General features: G+C 54.1%; 1 protein-coding gene across 1 annotated transcript in view; it reads right to left on the reverse strand.

The window, feature by feature from the left end:
- LOC121474019 (translation initiation factor IF-2-like) overlaps positions 1-13,615 on the reverse strand; it is a 177,716-nt gene that overhangs the window by 142,737 nt on the left and 21,364 nt on the right. The window lies entirely within an intron of this gene.

Here is a 13,615-nt window from a genome sequence, read left to right on the forward strand (position 1 = left end):
CTCTTTTCCTTGGGCTGGCAAGCCCACTCCCACCCCCACTCCCACACTGACCCTCACCCTTCGGTCCATAAAGTTAAGCAGGGCACCCCGTAGGCTGCGCCTGACACTCCCCCCAGCTAGTGATCGTCCCTCTGCTCTTTGCAATCTGGCCCCCTTGCTCAGAATGGCCTAAATGAACATATTTTTATGGGCATCGAACCAGGACACCCTCTAAACTGCTCTCCACCTCCTCATTTAAGTCTTTCCTGCTGGAAGAACAAATTCCTTGGTGAGGCCTGAGAGGCGACACCACATCACCTTGGTCAGTACTGGCCCTTCCACTGTTAGCCAAACCCTAGCAGGACCTTCCCTCACACTGCTTGCCCTAAACACCTTCCCGATCACCTCAACCCTAGGCCTCCAGTGTCGCCCCTAGATAAGTAGTCTTGGGGGATGCCTAGAGGACCATCCCTAACATCCATGTCCCTAACCCCACTGCACACGCAAAGGTCCCCGTTGAAATACACCAGCAGGCTGTGACTTGATTTCCCCTCTCATCAACCCCATAGAAGCTCCATACCTATTGGCTCCTCCTTCATCTCCCCACTGAGAGAGGTCAGTCCCTTCTCTCCAGCAAATTCCTAGTGTATTTTACATGCCATGTCTGTGACTATGTCGGCTTTAGCCCAACCATCCCATAAGCTCCTGGGGAGCTTGGAATCCCTTTCCAACTCCTAAAGCCCCTGCCTCATCCAGTTCTTCCCTCACCCCCTCAGATCCACCTAACAGCATTTCCTCCTTTCACACTCACCTGCACGTGTGGGTGTGCACACGCACACACATGCACACCTATGCACACAGGCCCCATGCTGTTTCTTTCCCACAACTTATGAGCCAATCATGAAGGACATTAGCATATGCCCATGTGTGTTTAGTAGAAGGGAGATTTTAGCTACAGGAAAATAACAGGGCTCGGGGCGGGGGGAAACACCTCTGTGTAAGTGACCCAAGGGATGGTCACAGGAGGTACCTCCCAAGAACCTTGAAAACAATCAAGAAGAAATGTTTCTGGTGAAGTCAAACTCATGAAATCAGCAGATGAAGAGAAAAGACAGTCCTCTCTATGAGTGGGATTACGACACCTGGTGGGTCACACGGATGCATCTAAAGAAGGCACCAGGGATCCCTGGGTGGCGCAGCGGTTTGACGCCTGCCTTTGGCCCAGGGCGCGATCCTGGAGACCCGGGATCGAATCCCACATCGGGCTCCCGGTGCATGGAGCCTGCTTCTCTCTCTGCCTGTGTCTCTGCCTCTCCCTATTTCTCTCTCTCCCTGTGACTATCATAAATAAATAAAAATTAAAAAAATATTTTAAAGAAGGCACCACGTGGAAGCGGTGGCCTTCAGACCACAAATCAGACACACGCAATCACACATATATGCACACAGCCCACACATGCACACGTCTACACACCCGGCAAGTATGCACACACATATACCTGCACCCATACAAACTCACACATGCATGCACCCGTCCCCATACTTGTGTACACGCCCCACGTGCATGCAGGCTGGCACACGTGTGCACACCTGCACGCTCAAGCACTCATACTCAAAGCACATGCGTACACATTCGCACATGTGCACGCACACACTCATATACCTGCACTCATGCACATATACTCATGCCACATATACAGGGACACACCCATGTGCACACTTCAATGCATATGCCTGTACATCCCCTGCACACATGCTATCACCAAAACACACCTGCGCACACGTGTACTCGTGCTCTACATACACACACACACACACACACACACACACAGCTGCTCTGTGCACACATCCCTACCCTTACGTACACTTACCCCTGGTTCAAAGAGTTGACTGAAGCAGTGCCTGGCCAGCTCCACCCAACGACAATGAGGCGGACTCCTGGACAGATTTCACCTCCCGCTAACCGCTAGGCCCAAGTTCACCAGGCAACAACAGCCTGAAAAATAAGGTGGCCCCTCAGATGCCTTGAAACCAGGAAGCGGGTGGCCATAGCAGGGGCTCCAAGAATTCCAACACCTGAGAAAGGATGGCTCCTACCTTCAGAGATGCCTCAACAGCCTATGCACCCAGCTGTCCTATTTCCTCCAGGCACCTGGTCATCTCCGAACCTGCGGAGCCAGGAGCCAGGAGCCTAATCCCTAGACCCTGAAGAATCGCAAGGCCTCCGACCCCCTCTGCATCTCCCTCACCACCACCCCCTGGTGTCACCCCGGCCTCTCAGCCGAGACCACCACTTAATGCTAGGGTACTGGAGGGTCAGGGAGAAGGACAAGGGGAAGGGGGAGAGGTGGCCCACACTTATCCGAGGTCAGCAGCACCCGCAAGGTGCCACTGTGGGTACCATGGAAACTGTTCAGGCTGAAATGTGATAAATGAGTGACGGTCCAGATCCAGTCCTACTGCGGTTCGAGTGTGACGGTGCAGGGGCCCCGAGCAGTTTGACCTATTGGCCTTCTGCCTTTGCGGGTGACAGAGCTGCAGCAGGGCGGTCACCCACCCGGAGGCACACTCGGTCAGAGCAGCACCAGGATTTCTGCATGCCCTGCAGCCTCCCCCAAATGACATGGCCAACCACTGCAGGGGCCCCGCGCCGCCTGCCACCAACAGACCCCCATACAAAACCTATTTCTCATTTTACCAAACAACCCCACAAGTCCAAATCCAGGTGGCAATTAGCCATACACATTACCGTGAGTTTTTTAAAAATACGGCACTACACTAAAGAAATGCTAAAGAAGCGTATTCACCCAAAATCCTAAAACCAGAGCTCGGAAAGAGTTAATCCATGATCAAGACAAGGAAAAATGCATTTCAAGAGGCATTCATGAGCCCATACTGGTCTAAAAATAAACAACCCAACAGATATAATAATGGGAGGGGGAGGACAAAATTCTCTTAGAGAAGATTTCCAAACAATAAATGCAGGTACTTCCCCCTCCAGGAAACGAGCTGGCTTCCCCTCCTGCGGAGCGTGGGCTGAACGTGGTGACTCTCCTCTCATGGACAGAGTGTGGGAGGGAAAAAGAGCAAAAGCGCAGCCGAGGCACCTGGCCGAGCCGCCTTATCGAGGGATGAACATCAGTGTCTCCAGGGAGAAATCACACTGATATCACGTACCCCTGATGGGAAGCAAGGAGAACACTGCACCTCTGTGCTACTCTGTCCCAGACCCCAGTCTATTGTTTAAAAAAAAAAAAAAAATGGTTGAGCCAAAATCGAAGGACATTCTTCAAAACGCATGACCGGCACTCTCCAGAATCGTCAAGGTCATTCGAAACTGCCCAGACCGGAGAAGGCTAAATGCAGTGTGGGATTCCAGACTGGATCCTCCCCCAGAAAAGGGTTATTGGGGCAGCCCGGGTGGCTCAGCGGTTTGGTGCTGCCTGCAGCCCAAGGCCTGATCCTGGAGACCTGGGATCGAGTCCCACGTCGGGCTCCCTGCATGGAGCCTGCTTCTCCCTCTGTCTGTGTCTCTCATGAATAAATAAATAAAATAAAATCTTAAAAAAAAAAGGAAAGAAAGAAAAGGGTTATCGGTGAAGAAACGAAGGAAATGCAGATCAAGTCTGTAGTTCAGGTGCTGGCACTGCACGGATGTTAATCTCTTAGTTTGAGGACTACCCCAGGGTTACGGAAGATGTTACGAGAACTCTCTGTACTAACTTTTCAAATTCCCCGGGAAACCCAGAATCATTACAGGACGATTAAAAAGTTTATTTTAAACACTCTACTTGATCCGACAGGTGGATAACTGGCCCAAACCATTATCCACCCTACTCCCCACCCCCGGAATGATACAGTAGGATGGGGTCAGCAAGCTGTATACGCACAGCTTCACTGGCCCCAGGTCCACGGGCCATCACGAAAGGCAGCTGAACAGCTACTCTGTGCCAGGCAGTTTATTTCCTCTAATTCCCAAAGCACGTCGAGCACCAGCTTGCCTATAAATGGGAACCGGGCGGTGGGGGAAGTTAAGGGACCTGACCTCCAGGTCACAGGGCGCTCAGGGGTGCCTCGGATCCAGGGCTGGCCCTGAAGCACCGGCTGTCTTCCGTGAGCCTCCTGGCCCCTTTCAAGACCGGAACCATAGAAGACCGCCCCCTCGCCCTATCAGAGCCCTCGAGGTCCTCTTGTAGGAGATGAGCCCCCGCTGGAAGGGGTCCTGGTCAGACAAGTTCCTCCCGTCCCAAACATCCCGGCTATTTCAAGAGCCGATACAGAGCAGAACCACTAGGTGGCGACAGACCCCACCCATGTCAAGGAGAAGTGTGCAGGTGAGGACAGAGGCCACCCCTAGCTCAGACTCTGTTCTTTGCCTGAGACTTCCCAAGAGCCAAGCTTCTTAGAGGCCACTCAGTGCACCCCCCTCACCCCTGAGATGACCTGTAGGCTCACCCTTCAGAGTCAGGGCTAGCAGAGCTCATCTCGACAAGCGTGCTAACCATCCCCACTGTGGGGAGCCGAGCTCCTGGCCCCCATCTTTTAAACCTCAGAGCTCCAAAAAAAAACAAACAACAACAACAAAAAAAAACCTCAGAGCTCCAGACAGACAACCCGACAGCCTGGGCTTGAACCTCAGCTCGGCCACTCCCTATATGCATGACCCCAGAGTCCCTGGCTTAGCGGAGGGCCTCGCCTTCCTCACCCAGCTCCTGGATCTAGTGATGCACAGCAACTATTAAGTAAGTTAACAGGTGGGGGGAGCCTGGGTGGTGCAGTCGGGGAAGCATCTGACTCTTGGCTTCGGCTCAGGTCATGACCTCAGGGTCGTGAGATCGAGCCCCATGTTGGGTTCTGTGCTCAGTGGAGAGTCTGTTTGGGATTTCTCTCCCTCTCACTCTGCCCCTCCTGCTTGTGTGCTGTTTCTCTCTCTCCCAGATAAATAAATCTTAAAAAAAAAAAAAATAGGTTAACAGGTGAAAGTCATTTAAACCAGTGCTTCAGAAATGTCTGCCAATTTTTGGTGGTGGTTTCTCCCTCTCGACGGGGTATGCCTACCCACCCCCCTCAACCCTCAACCCCTATTCCGTTATACGGAGAGGATATGATCTTACTGTGGTAACCGTGGAAGGAGCCCTAATGGACACCTGCCCCGGTGTGTATCCAGTTCCAAGAACTGAGGACTCTCTTTGTGGGAGATTATCTTGACCTCTAACCAGTTTCGAAGAACCCACATGGTGGACCATCCCCTTATGCAGGGAGGTCGTTGGGCAGCCTGCATCGTGAGGGAGACACCGGGAGTCTGCATGGCAAACTTGCTTTACTGAGAGGTGGGGTTTTGCTTCCGTTTCTGAAAAGGTCAAGGTGAATGTTTAGGAACAACAGCTTTAAAGCTTTTTCTAGGCTCTGGGGGCACTGGGGTGGCTCAGTAGGTTGGGCATCTGCCTTCAGCTCGGGTCACAATCCCAGGGCCTGGGATCGAGCCCTGCATCGGGCTCCCTGCTCAGAGGGGAGTCTGCTTCTCCCTCTCCCTCTCCCCCTCCCCTCGCTCTTTCTCAAATAAATAAGTCTTTTTAAAAAATAAATTAATTAAATGAAATAAATTTTTTTTCTAGGCTAAAATACGACAGCCTGTAGCCAAACCTTGGCACTCGAGCTTGTAACTCCTGTTACTCGTGTGTGCAACAGCTTTCTGGTGACGGTCAAGCTGCAGCACAGCAGAGACAAGGCCTCCCGTTCTCGTGAGTCCCTCCATCCCTGCATCTTCACATGAAGGTGGCAGCCCCATCTCAGCAGGGCCCTCTGCTTTAACACCCGCATGGAAGAGCCACCCTCCTGGGCCTGACAGTGCAGAGCTTTAAAAGCTTGTGCCAGTGAATAGTCACCAAAAAGCCTGCTGCCTGCAAGCGTTCATGGAAATATGTGGATTGACCTGTTCCCAGTAGGATCCCTAGACGGGCAGCATGAGCATCGCAGGAGCTTATTAGAAATGCAGATCCCCGGGCCCCACCCAAGAACTACCGCATCAGAAACTCTGGGGGCGGAAGCAGAGATCTGTGTTCTAACAGCGCTCACGTGGCCCAGATGCACTTAGGCTGGAGAACCCCCACTCTGGATATCCAAGAGCATCCTTGGTTACACCGGGCTGGCCCTGCACCGTCCCGCCTTCCTCCGAGTCACAGACCTGCTCTCTGATGCTTACAGCATAGGCCTCCGTGGAGAGATGTGACAGGAGATGACCCAGACGTACCCTGAAGTTCCAAAGTCTCTGTAAGAATATGGTGTTTTGGGGGGCGGGGGGAGCCCAGAGGGCCCGGGCATCTCTACCAAAGCACGTAGACAATGTCATCTACCGAGAATTGACTGATCTAGAAAGCTCTAGACTACCCTAGACCATATCCATGCCACATTTAGGGATTAGAGCAGACCGCTTTATCCTAGCTTTGTTCAGTTTCATCTTATTTTTTTCTACCTTTATTTGCCTTACTTATAAAAATAAGGTTGCAAACAAACTGCCTTACGTTCATTTGGCGACAAGGCCAAGCGCACTAAGCCTGCTGAACATTCTGCAAAGACCCACAATGTCTTTAAAGCACCGTCCAAGCCGGGGGGAGAAAAGGCAGCTGGGATTTTCAGGTCTTCAGCCCCAGCCTCCAGTTGGTACCATGTGGAGAAGCGCCTGCGATACTCTCGATACCCTCGTCTACGCACTAGAGGGCACCCTTGCCCTAGAGTCGGGCTGGCCCCACCAGGCCCTGGGCAGGCTCCAGGGGCCGAAACAGCGCAGTAAGAAAAAGACCCACTTCAGACCCCAGAACCATCTGAGCTGCAAGGTGCTGCGAGATGCAGGCCCCTCTCAGCCTGGCTCAGTAAGCAGGGACCTGGGGACACCAGGAGCTGCAAACCCGGGGCACTCGCTCTGCATTTGTAGAGATTCCCACGCTTGCCGAGTGCTATGAGGATAAAAAAAGACGGTACCGCTGAACATCTGAGATCACATCACTTGACAGAACATTCTCCCACACACACAGACATGCACAGGTGCTCACCACCTCGTGACAGCAGCCCCAGCCCCCTGGGTGGCTAGTTCCATCACCCCACTTGCAGATGAGGAGTGTAAATCCTCAAAGTGCAAAGTGACTTGCACAACCTGATGTCTGGGCCCATTGCTGGCCGAGCCTGGGGAGGTGTCACCCGGCCAGGGTGGTTTTCATGTTAGCACAGCACCTCCCCAAAGGCAAACATGAGCCCGTTCTCAGGAGCGCCGGCCTCAGTGACCCGGAGCTGGGATAAACCTGGGGTGAGTGTGGCTGATGGAGCCCAGGGCGCGTCCCCAGGAGCCCTGGCCCATTGCACATAGCGGTGGGGGGAATCACGGCTGGGAGGTCTGCAGCCCCTTTATCTGCCTTAGCTGTTAAGAACCTCATCAGGTTATGCTCCACATTATGTTACATCTGCTGCTGTATCTCACCCTATTACCAAGTGAGGTAGGAATGGGTGTGGGCCTCAGAGCATGTTGCCGGCGGGCCCCGAGGGACATGCCTGCACCCCCCCCCCATCCCGGCATCATCCAGCAGGGTCCTCCCCAGAGGAGTTTGGAAAATACAAGAAAGAGACAAGGCACCTGCCCCAAATCCCCAGAGGCCTGCCCGCCCAGAGGACAAGCGGCCCCTCCGGGTGGTGCTCCTGCCCCAAGGCCGACGGTAGAGCGTGGCCTCCCTGCCACCCAGCCTGACACCCCCGGCACCCCTGACAGTGGTCCCTCCAGGCCAGAACTGCCCTCATACAAATGGCCCAACAAGGAACAGCCACCAACTTGCACAGCCACTTCGCATCAGGATCAAAAACATGGGTTAAATACACAAGCCCCGATTTTTCTCTGTACTTACCCCCTTTCTGTCCTGTCCTAATAAATATTTTATGTCAAAAGCAATCCCCAACAGGGTTTCTGGGCAGACAATGACAATGTGAGCCTTTCCTACATCCACAAGAAGGGGGAGTCTGTTGAAACCTATGTACCACCCCAAGGATACGTCCCCCTTCATCATGAAAGCTGCCTCCGTTCCAGCCCCAGGTGTCTGTGAATTCCTGCCTGGTCCACACGGGCGGCCCGCAGCACACGCTGCCTTGAGATTCCAGCTCCGTCGGTGAGGACACACCATCGTCCCTGCAAGGCGGCAGCCCTGCCTCTCCCTGTGTCCCCCGTGGTGTGTGAATCCAAATGCTGGGAGAAAGGGATCTGGAAATAAGCTTTGCTTTGCGTACATAACTATATTCTCTGCCCCAGGAGAACATCCACCCAGTGAGTGAGCCATGGCTCAGCAGGGCTCGTGCGTGGAGCCACATGAGCATCCCTTCCCAGCCACCACCCTCGGTTGTCCCCCCCCCCCCAGGACGAGAACTGGGCGGGGGGGGGGGCAGGCTCTGTGGCTGAGCCCCAGGGGGGAGCTGTAACCACTCCTTGGGGGACCTTCATCTCGGGGCAAGAGGCCTGGTCATGGTAACTGAGGCCGGGGGCACAGAGGCAGGCCCCGCGGTATTTTTAAGGGCCATGAAAATGTTTTAATTTATTTTAAAATCAGAAGAGATAAAAAAAAGAACACGAACTTTTAGGCTGAAGGAAATGTCTTACTATATAATGTCAATGTGTTTGTATGGAAACCAACACAGCTTTTGGTTCTGTTATACGGTTTTTTGTTTGTTTGTTTGTTTGTTTGTTTTTTTAGGAAGGAAGAGGCCCAGGAAGGCCAAAGCACCTCGGACAGTCTGCATGAGGCCGGGAGCAGCCCCGGAGGTGGCACCCTCACCCCCACCCTATTCCAGGCCCTGGCGATCCTTACCCCGTTTCCTGTCCCCTTCATAGCCGCGGAATCATACAATACATGATCCTTTTGTTTCCAGCTCCTTTCACAGGCATAACGTTTTCAAGACTCAACTACCCTGTAGCATGTCAGGACTTCACTCTTTGTAGGGCTGAGGAACATTCTACTGTTCCCTTCCTTTTATTTTATTTTTTTTTCCTCCCCTTTGTAGGCAGGAGAGCACTCAGATGGGAATGCGAAACCCTCCGTGATGGACACCGTCCAAGCCCACTGGCAAGCCCTCAGCTTGGGACATAGGGACAGGGACACACACAGGTCCTGTCAGCCCCAGGACGGCGGCGTGCACAAAATCAGACGCACGTACATGCACCGCAGGATCCTCCCCTCTGCTCCATTCTCCGGGGCCCAGGAGTCCAGGGCTGATTCAGCACTGACATCAGAGGATTCTAGAAGCAGCATGGCAAGCGGGGACTCCAGGGTCTTGGCCATCAACCCATCTTACTGGCCCTCTAGCAAATGCTGGGGCCTGGGCTTCCTGTTCCCCCTCCTCCATGAGGCCAGGGAGGACCAGCCTTGGGTCCTGGGAGAGGCAGACTCAGGAAGGGGGAGGCAGGAGGGAGCCGAAGGAAGGGGACGGCCTCCCCAGGAGCTGAGGGAGACCAGGGGACAGGCAAGCGGAGGACCCGGCCCTCCTGGGGCTCGGTGTGCAGTGCTGGGAGAGCAAGGGCAGCAACGAGGCTCCACGCTTTGAACACTGCGAGAGCTTTCCCTGCAAGTGAAGGAGGGTGAAGAGAGGGAGAGGGCACGGCCCCGCGACGGACAGCCCCCCAGGCCTCTCTGGCCTCCGCGAAGGCCACTTCCCGTTGACCAGGTCCCACCGCCGCCCCACCTCCCAACGGCGAGGGAGCAGGGGCCACAGCTCTGCTCCTCTTCCCAAACTCACCACAGTTTCAAAGCAACGGGGACAAGGGATCTCAGATTGTCAAGTCAGGAGACTCAAGTCACTGCAGATGCTCTTGTTATTTAAAAAAAAAAAAAAAAGCACAAAAGTACAAAGATGTTCATGACAGCCTTGGGGTGAGAAATGGAAACCCAAAGACCCAGCACTGGGGACATGCTGAGGCAACAATGGTCCACTGACTCAGTGGTCCTCGTGCCATGAAGGATCGTGAACAAGGTACACTGTGACGTGGGTACGTCTGTCGTGTAAAAGTGACGGAAGAATGGAACGGACCCCCCACTGTGGCTCTGTCACATTGCTGTGATACGGAATATCCGGTCGAGCGCGGCAAGGAGACCTCAGACATATTTCATTCCCAGGCCACTGCCAAGGGCTCGAATTTTCTGACACCGTTTCAACGTGTCCCTTGCGAAAATGAACAGTAACAGCCTCCGTGCTCCTGGCTGTCACGTTTACCTCCGTGACGTTTCTCATCACCTCCCCTCCTTTCGGGACAGGACTTCGAAGAGCTCTCCTGGAAGAGAAGCTCGGTCACCCCTACCACAAACGTGGTCGTGTGTATCCACGTGCACGTACACACACACATGCACATGCACACACATGTGCACACGCACTTGCATCCTGCAGGGCCACTTAGCAACTCTCAAGTCAGGGCAGTTGGTGGCACTTGGGGCCAGGCCATCAGCGCTGGGAGCACACAGCAGCTCTTCCCTTTCAAGGGCTGTTTGCTCAAGGCTCAGAGCTGCTGAGCAGGGCAGGGCTACAAACAGAGGAAGACTCTTCGATGCCCAGAAGGAATCCCTGTTTTCCATCCCCTCCCACCCGTGCCCAGTGGTCCTTGGAGGATGGGAAGGCAGGAGGAGAGGGGGAGAGAGGGGTGCAGCCAACATGGGAACATGGACAGAGGGATCCCCCCGGCGACGCGGAGCAAGGCTGAGACTCCAGTTTCTCCTCCAATTGTGAAGATTTCCACCCCCGACCTTGAACCTGGAAATCCACTTACGGGGACTAACAGTCCTTCGGTGGCAGCTGGGTGCCAGGCAGGCCCAAGAACAAAACTGAAGAGTCTCCAGGTATTTCCAGGACGTGTAGCTCGAGAGGAGGAAAAAAAAAGTGGAAAGCAGAGGCCAGGAATGCACCTGCATTTTGCATCCTACGACTGAAATGCCCAGTCTGACCGAAAGGTAAAATGGAGAAAAGGCAGTTTACTGGCCTCGTCTATATGAGACGAAGGCAAAGCTGGTGGTCGTCTGCTGGGTACTGCCATTCAGCAAACCGTGATCCTGGGTTTTTTTGCAGGTATTATTCGGGCGAGGAAACAGAACAAGACGAGAGACGTCAGAACAGGAAAGAGAAAAGGAACACGAGAGGCTACGCTGGAAGGAGGATCAAACCACCTGCTGTGAGATCAGGACTCCCCAGGATGTAACGTGGGCCTGGAACAGGGGCCGGAAAGTACAAGCTGGTGGCAAGGAGGCAGGATGCTGCAGAGAGTGCTGCCAAGTGCCAGGGGGTTCGGAGCAGCGAGTGCTTGGAACACTGGTGGAGAACAGAAGGAAACCCACCGGAGCACCCCCGAGGGATGGCAGTGGGGAAAGCATGGACTGTGTGGCCAGGGGTGCTTGGGGTGGGGGTGGGGGGCTTCCCCAACAGCCCACACCCACCTGGAGGTTGCCACCAGGCATCTACCTCCCTGCTTTCTCCCCCGATGGCAGCAGCCACAGCCCTGCGGCCTCCCTGTGGCATATCTGTAGGCCACCGGCCTCGGAGCAAGGGCTTGGTCACCTGCTCTGGCCACGCTGTGGCTTTGCCCCCTGTCCCCCTCTGGCCAGCCTGCACCCCCATGCCCTGGCTTCTGCATCCACTTCCTCCTAGCCGTTCCGAGCAGCAGCACCCCGGTTGCTCCCCTATCTGGAGCCGGCGCTACTGTCCACCCGGCCTCAAGCTGTCCACCTTGTATATTCCCTTCCTTGCCCCTCGGGGAGCCTCCGAGAACCAGACACCCCAGAACGCGCTGGCTGAATGAGTAAATGGCTCCTCTCTGTCTCCCTGCCTCCTTGGATTGGGGCTGGGGAGGGAGGGAGGGAAAACCCTGAAAATACATCTAAATGGGATTTTTTTTTATTTTATTTTATTTATTTTATTTTATTATTTTATTTTATTATTTTATTATTTCTTTTTTATTTTATTTTATTTTATTTTATTTTATTTTATTTTATTTTATTTTTTTACCTTTGCATAGAACAGCCCTGAGAATCAGCCAGGGAAGAGAAAAATCAGCTGCAGCCATGGGGAGCGTCGGAGAGAGGAGGGAATTTGCCAACATCCTCCCAGATGCTCTCTGGGGAGCAGGAGCGAGGCCATGGGAGGGTCAAGTCCTTCCTGGCTGGGAGGAGGGTTGGCACAAGTTCCAATCTTCCACTTGCTTTAATTGCCAGGAAACAGAGCTTCTCCGTCTGTCATTATGACTTAATTAAGCCGAAACCGCCCGGAAGGAGGAAGCCAGGTCCATTAAAGCTGGCTGGCAAGGTGGGGTGTGCAGCTTGGGAGCCCCTGGCGGGAGGCACAGAAGACAGGGCTCAGACCCCCAGGTGGGGCCCCCGTCCCTCCCAGCACACCCCCCAACCGGGTGCATGCTTCTGGTTTACCCGTATTGGGGCCTGCAGTTAAGTCTGGGGACACACACACACGACTCAACGAAAAGTCGGTGGTGGCCCCTTGGCCACTTCTCAGAACCCTCCTGAGTGAAGGAAGCCAGATGTCCTATGACTGCGTGGACACAAGATGCCCCCATTGGGCAAATTTGCAGAGCAGATGACCCAGGGCTGACGGGGAGCAGGAAATCTGGGCCGGTGCAGGGAGGGAGATAGAAATGTCTTGAAACTGCATTGTGGTGATGGTCACACGACTCTACCAATCGACTGAAGTTCACGGAGTCAGACTTTTACAGAGGATGAATTTTACTAGATTTAAGTTATTTCTCGATAAAGCTGTTCTTTTGTTTTAAAGGTTGGTGTCCACGTAGGCGGCTCACGGGAAAGAATGAAGCATCATGTTCGGAGCCACCACCTGCCCCCAGGTGCCCAAGTCCTCCGCTGACGGTCCTGGGATGCACAGACCGCGGGCTCCCAGGTCAGCTGTCTGACCCTGGGTGTGCTTCTGGGTTTTCTCAGCTGTAAAGTGAGGCTAATAATAGTCACCTGCAGGTGTAATGTCACCAGAAGGTGGCATGTCATGCACATGCAAGTGCCACTTCAGTGCTTTTCCTTCCAAGTTAGCAGGTACTTAAAGAGATCTCTGCGGTGTGCCTGGTCCTGTGTCTGATGCTCCGGGAGACGCACAGTCCTGTTAGAGAACGTGCTCTGGATTTTCAAGTTTACCGCCTTGTAGATGCACTAAAAAAGCAACTCAAGGTAGCTGAGAATAAAACCTCGTAACCAAGGTCTAAGGAGTCAGGGCTGAAAAATCCAAAGGTCGAGCCACAGCCTGGAGGGGACGGGTCCTCAGGAGAGGCTCTCAGGGGAGCTGGGGGCCGAGCCGGCTCTGAACAGAGGCCGGAGCCTCAGGGAAGCACACGGCCTTCCAGTCCTGGTTTAAAATCCCCGCTCTGCCCCTCACCAGCCGTGACGGTGGGCAGGACAACACTGAACATCTCAAGCCTCATCAGTAAAACCAGCTGCAGAGTGGAATCCCTCCCAACGTTGATGTCAGGAGCAGTGACGCTGCATGGGCAGAGCCCGGCACGCAGTAGGTACGCAGTTACCATCTGGCATCTGTGCCTTTAAGGAGAGGCAGCATGCGAGGGTCAAGGAGGGGGAGGGAGGAGGCAGGGGGGAGGAGGAGGGAGGAGGGA

This window comes from Vulpes lagopus, chromosome 12 (genome assembly GCF_018345385.1).
Source record: "Vulpes lagopus strain Blue_001 chromosome 12, ASM1834538v1, whole genome shotgun sequence".
In the NCBI taxonomy this organism is placed as follows: Eukaryota; Metazoa; Chordata; class Mammalia; order Carnivora; family Canidae; genus Vulpes; species Vulpes lagopus.